Genomic DNA, 12,923 nt, shown 5'->3' with positions numbered 1-12,923 from the left:
AGATAACGCCAGATGGATTTCCAAAGTGGTTGTACCATTTTACAACCCCACCAGCAGTGTATGAGAGTTCCAGTCTCTCCGCAGCCTCTCCAACATTTATTATTTTGTGTTTTTTGAATTAATGCCAGTCTAGTTGGTGTCAGATGGAATCTCATCGTAGTTTTAATTTGCATTTCTCTAATGACTAATGATCGAGAGCATTTTCTCATGTATCTGTTGGCTGCCTGAATATCTTCCTTAGTGAAATGTGTGTTCATATCCTTTGCCCACTTCTTGATTGGGTTGTTTGTCTTTTTGTGGTTGAGTTTTGACAGAATCATGTAGATTTTAGAGATCAGGCGCTGGTCTGAGATGTCATAGCTGAATATTCTTTCCCAGTCTGTAGGTGGTCTTTTTACTCTTTTGGTGAAGTCTTTAGATGAGCATAGGTGTTTGATTTTTAGGAGCTCCCAGTTATCTGGTTTCTCTTCATCATTTTTGGCAATGTTTTGTATTCTGTTTATGCCCTGTATTAGGGCTCCTAGGGTAGATCCTATTTTTTCTTCCATGATTTTTATCGTTTTAGTCTTTATGTTTAGGTCTTTGATCCACTTGGAGTTAGTTTTTGTGCATGGTGTGAGGTATGGGTCCTGTTTCATTCTTTTGCAAATGGATATCCAGGTATGCCAGCACCATTTGTTAAAAAGACTATTATTTCCCCAATTGACTGACACTGGTCCTTTGTCAAATATCAGCTGCTCATAAATGGATGGATTTATATCTGGATTCTCAATTCTGTTCCATTGGTCTATGTGCCTGTTGTTGTACCAGTACCAGGCTGTTTTGACTACTGTAGCTATATAATAGGTTCTGAAATCAGGTAGGGTGAGGCCTCCCACTTTCTTCTTCTTTTTCAGTAATGTTTTGCTTATCCGGGGGTTCTTTCCTTTCCATATGAAATTAGTGATTTGTTTCTCTATTCCCTTAAAGTATGACATTGGTATTTGGATTGGAAGTGCGTTGAATGTATAAATGGCTTTTGGTAGAATAGACATTTTTACTATGTTAAGTCTTCCTATCCATGAGCAGGGTATGTTTTTCCATTTAAGTGTGTCCTTTTGAATTTCTTGTAGCAGAGTTTTATAGTTTTCTTTGTATAGGTCTTTTACATCCTTGGTAAGATTTATTCCTAAGTATTTTATCTTCTTGGGGGCTACTGTGAATGGTATTGATTTGGTTATTTCCTCTTCGGTGTTCTTTTTGTTGATGTAGAGGAATCCAAGTGATTTTTGTATGTTTATTTTATATCCTGAGACTCTTCCAAACTCTTCTATTAGTTTCAGTAGTTTTCTGGAGGATTTCTTAGGGTTTTCCATGTATACGATCATGTCATCTGCAAATAGTGATAGCTTTACTTCCTCCTTACCAATCTGGATACCCTTTATTTCTTTGTCTAGCCTAATTGCTCTGGCTAGGACTTCAAGTACGATGTTGAATAAGAGTGGTGATAAAGGGCATCCTTGTCTGGTTCCCGTTCTCAAGGGAAATGCTTTCAGGTTCTCTCCATTTAGAGTGATATTGGCCGTCGGCTTTGCATATATGCCCTTTATTATGTTGAGGAATTTTCCTTCAATTCCTATTTTGGTGAGAGTTTTTATCATAAATGGGTGTTGGACTTTGTCAAATGCCTTTTCTGCATCAATTGATAAGATCATGTGGTTTTTGTCTTTTGTTTTATTTATGTGATGGATTACATTAATGGTTTTTCTGATATTAAACCAGCCTTGCATACCTGGTATAAATCCCACTTGATCATGGTGAATTATTTTTTTGATGTGTTGTTGGATTCTATTGGCTAGAATTTTATTAAGGATTTTTGCATCTATGTTCATGAGGGATATAGGTCTAAAATTTTCTTTTTTTGTAATGTCTTTACCTGGTTTTGGTATCAGGGAGATGGTAGCTTCATAGAATGAGTTGGGTAGTATTCCGTCTTTTTCTATACTTTGAAATACCTTCAATAGTAATGGTGTTAAGTCTTCCCTGAAGGTTTGGTAGAACTCTGCAGTGAAGCCATCTGGGCCAGGACTTTTTTTTCTTGGGAGTTTTTTGATTACCGTTTCAATCTCTTTTTTTGTTATGGGACTATTAAGTTGTTCTACTTCTGAATGTGTTAGTTTAGGTAAGTAGTATTGTTCCAAGAATTTATCCATTTCTTCTAGGTTTTCAAATTTGTTAGAGTACAATTTTATGTAGTAATCTGATATGATTCTTTTAATTTCATTTGGTTCTGTTGTGATGTGGTCCTTCTCGTTTCTTATTCGGGTTATTTGTTTCCTTTCCTGTTTTTCTTTAGTCAGTCTAGCCAATGGTTTATCAATTTTGTTAATTTTTTCAAAGAACCAGCTTTTGGCTTTGTTAATTCTTTCAATTGTTTTTCTGTTCTCTAATTCATTTAGTTCAGCTCTAATTTTTATTATTTGTTTTCTTCTGGTGCCTGATGGATTCTTTTGTTGCTCACTTTCTATTTGCTCAAGTTGTCGGGACAGTTCTCTGATTTTGTCTCTTTCTTCTTTTTGTATGTGTGCATTTATTGATATAAATTGGCCTCTGAGCACTGCTTTTGCTGTGTCCCAGAGGTTTTGATAGGAAGTATTTTCATTCTCGTTGCTTTCTAAGAATTTCCTTATTCCCTCCTTGATGTCTTCTATAACCCAGTCTTTTTTCAGGAGGGTATTGTTCAGTTTCCAAGTATTTGATTTCTTTTCCCTAGTTTTTCTGTTATTGATTTCTAGCTTTATTGCCTTGTGGTCTGAGAAGATGCTTTGTAATATTTCGATGTTTTGGATTCTGGAAAGATTTGTTTTATGCCCTAATATGTGGTCTATTCTAGAGAATGTTCCATGTGCGCTAGAAAAAAAAGTATATTTTGCAGCAGTTGGGTGGAGAGTTCTGTATAAGTCAATGAGGTCAAGTTGGTTGATTGTTGTAAGTAGGTCTTCTGTGTCTCTATTGAGCTTCTTACTGGATGTCCTGTCTTTCTCCGAAAGTGGTGTGTTGAAGTCTCCTACTATATATGTGGAGGTGTCTATCTCACTTTTCAATTCTGTTAAAATTTGATTTATGTATCTTGCAGCCCTGTCATTAGGTGCGTAAATATTTAATATGGTTATGTCTTCCTGATCAATTGTCCCTTTTATCATTATATAGTGTCCTTCTTTATCCTTTGTGGCGGATTTAAGTCTGAAGTCTATTTTGTCAGAAATTAATATTGCTACTCCTCTTCTTTTTTGCTTATTGTTTGCTTGATATATTTTTTTCCATCCTTTGAGTTTTAGTTTGTTTGTGTCTCTAAGTCTAAGGTGTGTCTCTTGTAGGCAGCATATAGATGGATCGTGTTTTTTTATCCGGTCCGTGACTCTCTGTCTCTTTATTGGTGCATTTAGTCCATTTACATTCAGCGTAATTATAGATAAGTAAGTTTTTAGTGCTGTCATTTTGATGCCTTTTCATGTGTGTTGTTGGTCATTTCATTTTTCCACATGTTTTTTTGTGCTCAGACGTTTTTCTTAGTAGCTTGTGAGATCCTCATTTTCATAATGTTTAACTTTGTGTTTATTGAGTCGTTGCGTTTTTCTTGGCTTTTTTCTTGAGTTATGGGATTGATATTCCTTTTTGTGGTTACCTTTTTATTTACCCCTATTTTTCTAAGTAAAAACCTAAGTTGTATCCTTCTATTTCGCCTTGTATCACTCTCCATCTGGCAGTTCAATGCCTCCTATATTTAGTCCCTCTTTTTGATTATTTTGATCGTTTATCTATTGATTTCCATGATTTCCTGTTGTGTGTATTATTTTGTTTATTTATTTGTTTTTTAGAATTAGTCTTAATTTGTTTGTTTTTGTGCTTTTCCTGTTTGAGTTGCGTTGATATCAGGACGTTCTGTTTTGTGACCTTGTATTGTGCTGGTACCTGATATTATTGGTCATCCGGCCAAACAATCTCCTTTAGCATTTCTTGCAGTCTTGGTTTAGTTTTTGCAAATTCTCTAAACTTGTGTTTATCTGTAAATATCTTAATTTCTCCTTCATATTTCAGAGAGAGTTTTGCTGGATATATGATCCTTGGTTGGCAGTTTTTCTCGTTTAGTGCTCTGTATATGTCGTCCCATTCCCTTCTTGCCTGCATGGTTTCTGCTGAGTAGTCTGAACTTATTCTTATTGATTCTCCCTTGAAGGCAACCTTTCTTTTCTCCCTGGCTGCTTTTAAAATTTTCTGTTTGTCTTTGGTTTTGGCAAGTTTGATGATGATATGTCTTGGTGTTTTTCTTTTTGGATCAATCTTAAATGGGGTTCGATGAGCATCTTGGATAGATATCCTTTCTTCTTTCATGATGTCAGGGAAGTTTTGTGTCAGGAGTTCTTCAACTATTTTCTCTGTGTTTTCTGTCCCCCCTCCCTGTTCTGGGACTCCAATTACTCGCAAGTTATCCTTCTTGATAGAGTCCCACATGATTCTTAGGGTTTCTTCATTTTTTTTAATTCTTTTATCTGATTTTTTTTTTTCAGCTATGTTCGTGTTGTTTCCCTGGTCCTCCAGATGTCCCAGTCTACATTCTAATTGCTCGAGTCTGCTCCTCTGACTTTCTATTGCGTTGTCAAATTCTGTAATTTTATTGTTAATCTTTTGGATTTCTACATGCTGTCTCTCTATGGATTCTTGCAACTTGTTAATTTTTCCACTATGTTCTTGAATAATCTTTTTGAGTTCTTCAACAGTTTTATCAGTGTGTTCCTTGGCTTTTTCTGCATTTATCCTAATTTCATTTGTGATATCTTTAAGCATTCTGTAAATTAGTTTTTTATATTCTGTGTCTGATAATTCCAGGATTGTATCTTCATTTGGGAAAGATTTTGATTCTTTTGTTTGGGGGGTTGGAGAAGCTGTCATGGTCTGTTTCTTTATGTGGTTTGATATGGACTGCTGTCTCCGAGCCATCACTGGGAAACTAGATTTTCCAAGTAGTCAGCTAAAAAAAAATGCAGTCAGATCCCTATCTGAATTCTCTCTCTGGCTCCGGGTATTCGGATGTTAGTGGGGTCGCCTGGGGAGGGTGGGGGAGGGATCTGAGAGCTAGGAGTGTAGCACCACAGAATATAGAGCTGAACAACACGTTCACGCTCCGCCCCCGTTCGCCAAAATCCGGGCTGGACGGGTCCCTGGCTAGGACACTGCTTTCCTTGCTCGGAAACCAGTCACTTCCTCCTGGGGACTTCCTCCGGTGCGCGGCACCGCTCGTGGGCACTGGGTGGGCGTTTCCCGCACGAACGGGTGGGCCCGCCCCCAGGGTCTATTCAGGCGATTATAATTAGGTCCCGCGGTCACGCCCCGCCTGTGCGCGTGCCCAAATCCCAGCGGGATGACTTCCGGGTTGAGACGCTGCTTTCCCCGTTCCGGAACCAGTCACTTCCTCCCCGGGACTTCTCCTTCTGGAGCACCACACCTCTCACGCGAACTGGTTTGGCGTCACCTGCACAGCCAGGTGGGCCCGCCCCCTGGTTCAATTCAGGGCAATAAAAATGGACTCCGTGCTCACGCCCCGCTGGTGTGCGCGCCCAAGCCCCGGCAGGACGGTACCCCGTCTGGGACGTTACTTTCTGCGCTTCGGGACCAATCAGTTCCTCCGCACGGCCAGGTGGGCCCGCCCCCTGGGTCAATTCAGGGCAATAAAAATGGACTCCGCCCTCACGCCCCACTCGTGCGTGCGCCCAAGCCCCGGCAGGACGGCATCCCGTCTGGGACGCTACTTTCTGCGCTTCGGGACCAATCAGTTCCTCCCGGGGACTTCACCTTCTGGTGTGCCACACCTCTCGCGCAAACTGGGAGGGCGTCACTGGCACGACCAGGTGGTCCCGCCCCCTGGGTCAATTCAGGGTAATAAAAATGGACCCCGCGCTCATGCCCTGCCCGCTCGGGTGCCCAGATCCCAGCGGAATGGCTGCCCGTCTGGGATGCTGCTTTCCCTGTTTTGAGACCAGACACTTCCGGGGATTTCTCCCTCTGGTGTGCCGTGCCACACGCGCGGACTGGGTGTGCGTCCTCCCGCACGAACGTGTGGGCCCCGCCCTGGGGTCACTTTAGGGAAATATAGTTGACCCCCCACCCGCTCGCACCCCGTCGGCTTCTCGCCTAACTCCCGGCGGGACGGCACCCCAGCTGGGACGCTGTTCTCCCCCCTCCCAGATCAGTCTCTGCCTCCCGGGTGCTTCTCCCTCTGGCTGCGCCCCTACGCCGCCCGCGCCAACCTGCTAGGCTTCCTCCCGGGATGGGTTCGGGGGGGAAGGGGTGGGCCCCCTTTCTGTGCCGTCTGCCCCCCTGGGCTCTGCCCCCGATCGAGCTCCGAAGGTCACCTGCCTGGTGCGCTGGCTCCTAGTTCTGAAAACAGTCGCTGTCTGCCCGTATTTGTTCGTTTTCCGTCTCTAAGTCTGTGCTTGTTGTTCAGAGTTCGTAGATTGTTATGTGATCAATTCCCTTGTTTTTCCGAGTCTTTGTTGCAAGAGGGATCCGCGGTAGCGTCCACCTAGTCCGCCATCTTGGCCCCCGCCCTCCACATCTTTTTTAAAGCAAGCAACCAAATTCTCTGTTCTTCTTCATAAAAACACCTTCTATTTGCTAAGTCTACTGATCAATTTCAGTCCTCTTCTTACCCAACTTATCACTCCTATGAATTGAAGTCATAACCTGCTTGGATAAGTATTATCTTAGGTCCTTGAAAGTCACTCATTCAAAGTTTACAGATTTACATCATACTCTAATTATTAACAGATTACCGAGAACTTCCGTTGATCCTTTATGAGATTTACAAATCTCTGTCCATTAAAATAACCCCCAAATACTTACCTTGAAATTAGTTTCTAAGAGTATTGATGTTAGAGGAGGTAAATATACTCTAGATCTTTACAGTATGAACATACCCAAACGGGTATTACAGAATTAAGTCAATCCCCATATTTTTATCGACCACAAAGATTCTTTAATACGGCCGATTATCAGAATCACTCAGGAGAACTTTTAAAAGACTATGACTTTCCAAGTCACACTACCAATGTACTCTGGCATGACATAAACCTCAGTGAAGACTCTTATGTGTCAAGACACTTCCTGGGTTACCTGCATAATGAAGCAGTCATTCAGTCCAAGTTCTGGGTTGCGGTGCCTTCTCCCTTGTCCTAAAGGATAACAGCCTCATACACTGATGCTGTCTCTGTGGACACAGTAAGACAGTACATGCACCATCACCTGGACTAGAAACGTTCCTCTCTATCCAAACTTTCCATGCTTCAGGAAGTCTGTCTCCTCTCAATCTTTCATAAAATTGTTACCTTTTGAATTATTGGGCCTCCAAATACAAATATCAAAAATGTCCTCTAACCAAAACAAGTCTGAATCTTCATTATAAACAAAGAGAGTCAAAAAACCCAGTACTTACCTAATTTGTCCTAAAAAAATCAAAAGTTGAATAAGTGGTATGGGGTTAAAAATAAATAAATACAAAGTAAATTTTGTGGGGGAGAGAACTGTGAATAATTTAGAAAAATATTTTGCATTTTGTGGTTTAGAAGTGAAATAGCCTTTACAACATTTTGATTCTCAATCTGTTATACTGGCCTGATTTCTTCCATAGTTAAACTTTGGTTTACCTGAAGGATGGAGAATAATTTCTTTTTCATATTTTGTTACACTTTGAGTCCGACATTTCAGTTCCTGAACAAACAGTCATGGAAATACTCAGATAGATAAGCACTCTCTGTGGTGACATAAGAGTCTTTGGACCTTTTATTTACTTTTGAAATACAAAAAATATTGCTGAGTCATTTCAGTGATGCATCTCAAAGGGTTACTCTTCCATCATTAAACTCATTGGAACCTTAATCATAATTTTGAGAGTAGGTTCTGCATCTCGAGAGATGCTACAAGAATAATTACCCACATAGAACAGGATTTACAGGACCAGGTACTCAGGGGAGAAAAATCACGAAAGTATAACCTGAGGTCAAACCATCCAAAGGGAAGAGTCCAGAATGGAAAGAATTTAAATATGTAACAATTCTCTTTTTTAAATCATGACCTTCAAAATAGGCAAACCTGTTGAATGTGTAATTTTAAGTTATGTCTTTGCAGATGACATCTGAACTACTCCCACTGGACTAAGAAGTTAATTTCAGAACAAATCATTGAAAGCTTAATTCAAATGCATGTAAAGCAGGGTTGTTACCTCTTATGGATTGAGTTGTGTCCCTCACAAACATATGTTGAAGTCCAAGCCCCTGTACTTGTGAATATGACTGTTTGCAAATAGGGTCTATGAAGATGCTATCAATTAGATTAATATGAGATTTTACTGGAGTAGGGTGGGTCACACTGGTGCTTTTATAAAAGAGAAGACACACAGAGACAAAGAGAGACAGATGAAGGATGCCATGTGATGCTGCTGTAGCAACTCAGGAATTCTTGGAGCTACTAGAAGGTAGGAGAGAGAAGTAGAACAGATCTCCATCAAAGCCTCAGAAGAAATCAACAGAGCTGACGTCCTGTTGCTGAACCTCTACCTCCAGAGCTGAGACTAACTTTCTGTTGTTTAAAGCCACCTACTTTGCAGAATTTTGTTATGGCAGCCCTAGGAAACTAATATATCACACTAGCAGTAAGAGTCTTGAGCTTGTCACAAAAAGAGTTACAGACAGGCAAATTGGTAAAATCTATATTGAACATAAAAAAAAAAAAGTATAAAACATTTAGAGGAATACCTTGAAAACCTAGGAATTCTAAGTTTTATCACACAGCACTTTCTGAGGAAAACATTACCAACTGTTTCTTTTTACACAAAGTTTCAAGGAACTCTGTTCCTGTGGGAGGAGGAAACTCCATCACTTGGAAATGGGCATAAAAAGAAAGAAAATTTGTAGAAATTGTAGAGTTCTGGTAGCCTTCTTTATATTTCTGCCCCCCCTTTTTTACCTTAGTGTTAGACCTTATATATCCAGGGAAAGCAATAGTCCCAGATTAAAAAAAATTAAATTTCCCAGCATCCTTTGAAAATTAAGGTGGTCTATAAGATAAAAGTTAAGTCATTAAGTAAGACATGCAGGAAGTGAGATGATTCAACTGGAACCCAAACTCCCTTTTATCGTTCCTCTTTGATGTTTCTCTAGATCTCAGACAAGTTGTCCAGAGCTCCAACAGTCATCCTGTGACCTTGGTCATACCACAAGAATAGAAAACAAGAGATTGGGAGGTGAGAGTCCTCCTCTTCTGTTGTTTTTTCAAGGTTGCTTAGGCTGTTTGGAGCCCTTGGCAGTTCCATATACATTTGGGAATTGATTTTTTTCCATTTCTGTAGAGAAGGCTGTTGGAATTTTGAGGGGGGTTTCCTTGAATTTATTAATTTATTAATTTAGGTAGTATTGACATCTTGACAATATTGAGTTTTCCAATCCATGAGCATGAAATGTCCTTCCATTTATTTTAAAAAAAAATTTATTTAGGTTATCTTTAATATCTTTTAGTACTCTTTTACAGTTTTCTGTGTAGAAGTCTCACTTCCGTGCTAAAATTATTCCTAAGAATTTTATCCTTTTAGATGCTATCGTAAAAGGGATTTTTTTTTCTTTGTTAACTTTTGAACATGTTCACTGTTGATGCAGAAAAACTCAACTTACGTGTGTGAGCACAAGAAACTTTGTCCCGGAGATAATCTTTAAACTTTAAACCTTAAACCAAAAATATCACCTGAGGTCTTCTATGAACCAAAAAATAGATTATTTTAATCTGTAAATTACCTCTGCTTGGAACATTGTGCTCTTTTAAAGAATTATCTATGTTAGATCAAATTTACAAATGGTGACTCAAAACATTGGGTGGGAAACTTAGAGGGCAGTTAGTTTAAGATAATTGTGGTGGAATAATGTGGAAAAGGAAACTAACAAGAATGGTAGCACAATTTGAAGAATGTAACCAGGGTCACTGAATTGTACATGTAAAAGTTGTTAAAACGATGTATCTTTGGCTCAGTATACTTTCTCCAAAACAAAAAAATTAAAAAAAAGTTAAATAACATGGAAGTCAAGAGTTAATAATTACTGAGTAGAAGAATTTAGTGTCCATAAGCATTTGGGACTAAATTCAATCAATCTACTCTGTATTTCTTTTAAGACAAAAAATCAAAACTCTACCTTGTTAATGTCACATTTCTTTTAGATCTTTGTTACTAGCAGCCCCCAAATTATCTTAATTACACTTCAAAATGTATGCTGAAGGATTCTGTGGCATGTCCCAGTTCTCCTTCAGGCTGCTTTGTCTTTACAGCAATGAAATTCATTACATACACCGATGGTTCCCCCACTATCTAACTCCCTGTGTAATCAATCCCTATTGTCAAAAATCACATGAGAGTGTCTATTTACAAGTCAAAACACCTAGCTCCAATTTTTTTAAAATATTTCATACAATTTTATTAGCCAATGTCCATGAAAGTGTGCTTAAACTGACAATTTCCTATATTCCATGGTGAAGAAATTTATAGAAATAAATATTTTTAGATTGGAGTATAATTACAGATATAAATTTCATTTTGGAATTCATTTTAAGGAAATGATAAAAAAAACTTCACAGCAACTTATACTGCAAGAAGAATATGTATACAATTATCTCTTAACATTAAATCTGATTATAAAACTGAACCCAAAATTCCTATAATAATTCTAAAATGACAAGTTATACTTTGTAGAATAAAATGCTGGGTGATGATTATCTGAATCTAAAGCTTTGTATTAAACCATTAAAGACAAAAGTAAGGTAATGGTATGGCAATAGAAAAGAGAAAGGAAATGTGTGACTATTCTGTTTATCACAAAGTCATCATGGAACATTCACCAAAATAGACAATATTCTAGTACAAACAAGTTACAATGCATTTCAGAGGACTTATATCATACAGATATATGTCTCATAGTTAAAATACATTCAAACTAATTTCTACACACAGCATAATTCTTAAGCAAAGATGAAAAAGAGAGTTACAAGATTTTGTAAAAAATCATCAACATACCCTCAAAATGTCTCAAGAAGCTAGAAAGAGCAAAATAAACCTGGAGAATATGGTAGAATAGAAACAGTAAATATAAAAGAGAAATCATTTCTCTAGAAATTAATTAAAAAATAGAGAAAATATATAAAACTAGGAGTCGGTTTTTGACACTAATGAAATGGATAACAGTCTAGCAAAAGGAATTTAAAAAATAAGAGGAAAACAAACTGCCAGATTTGGTAGAGAAAAATGGGCCATCGCTGCAGATTCTGTACATTCCAAAAGGATATTATAAACAAATGTATGCCAATATTTTTGCCAACTGAGAAGTGGAAGAAACCTTTGAATAACACAACTTTTGGAAGAGACACACACAAAATTAAAAATCAGAATAACATAATACCTGTTAAATTAATCAATATTTTAAATAAGACAAATCTCCCCCCCTCCCAAAATTCATATATAGCTTTATCAATGAATTCTACTCAGCATTTCTTTAAAAAATACTTTTGGAACAAGAGAAAATTAAAATACTTTCAAACTAACTTCTACACACTGCATAACTTTCGCTTTCCACTCTTTTGAAAAGTAGTGTGTATTTTGGTTATCTTGCATCCCTTCCCATTGTATATAGTGTGTGTGGAAGAGAGAAGGACTGCAGTTCATATAGCTTTAAATATAGAGAAACAATAATTTAGGAGCTGTATGAAATGAACTGTACCCAAGGAGCCTCATCCATACCTGATATAGATTTAGAAATTGAAGTCCTGAACTACAAGCTGATGCCATGATGGGATAAGATGTTGACGAAGAGGATGAATGTACCTTGCCTGTGTGAGTATGTGTGTTATTGTGACCATAGGTATACTGTATACAATTTATACAGTATAAATTGTATATCTAAAGGTGGACACAATATCTTTTATCCTATGCTTTTCTTCATGTTATATTAACACTGCCCAAAGATATGGAGTCTATTTCTTCACCTATATCAATCTGGACAAGTCTGTGGCTGGCTTGATCACTAGAATATGACAGAATGTTGAGCCATTTGGGGCGATAGCCCTTACCTAGCCTGGCAGCTTCTGCCTTCTCCCTCTCAGAGCCATGAGTAGCCATTTAAGGAGTCTAACAAGCTCGCTGGAGAAATCTTCTCTACATAGGTCTACATGGAGAAGAAGAGGGATCCAGCAGAGCCCAGTCTTCAAGACATTCCTGTCAGGGCACCATTCATCTGAGTGAAGTCATCTCGGTCCCACTGTAAGTACAGCCATTAGCAGAATATCAAACACTGAACTAACTCCATGCTGTATGGCACAAAATTGATCAGTCAAGGTCTGCCTAAATTTCTAACCCCCTAAAAATGTGAGATACAAAAAATAATATAAGTTTTTTTAAGCTACCAAGTTTTAGGGTAGTTGGTTATACGTCAATGCCTAACAGGAACAGTAGAAATGAGCAAAGAGATTCTAAAATATATATTAAAATGAAAAGGTCCTGCAGTTAAAATAATCTTGAAAATAAAAATGGTAGAATAACACTACATGATTTTAGAATTTACTACAAAACAAATGTAATTAATACTCTCTTACGCTTCTTCAGTTAGACAAATAGTTGAACAAAATTGACCACAGAGTCTAGAAATAGAACCACAGTATATGCTCATATATATTCAAAAAGTTTCATTAAATTCAATAGGGAAGAAAAACACTTATAAGGAATGGGTATTTGAACAAATGGATATCCATATTACAAAATGAATCGTGTGAATTCAGCCAACGTGATCCTATAGACAGAACCACCATCCCATCTCTCTGTAGCAAAGACCCAAAAAACTAAGTAAAACAGATACAAACGT

Source organism: Loxodonta africana, unplaced genomic scaffold, assembly GCF_030014295.1.
Source record: "Loxodonta africana isolate mLoxAfr1 unplaced genomic scaffold, mLoxAfr1.hap2 scaffold_32, whole genome shotgun sequence".
Lineage (NCBI taxonomy): Eukaryota > Metazoa > Chordata > Mammalia > Proboscidea > Elephantidae > Loxodonta > Loxodonta africana.
The sequence above is the reverse complement of the archived record's forward strand: the minus strand, read 5'-3'. Positions refer to the sequence as shown.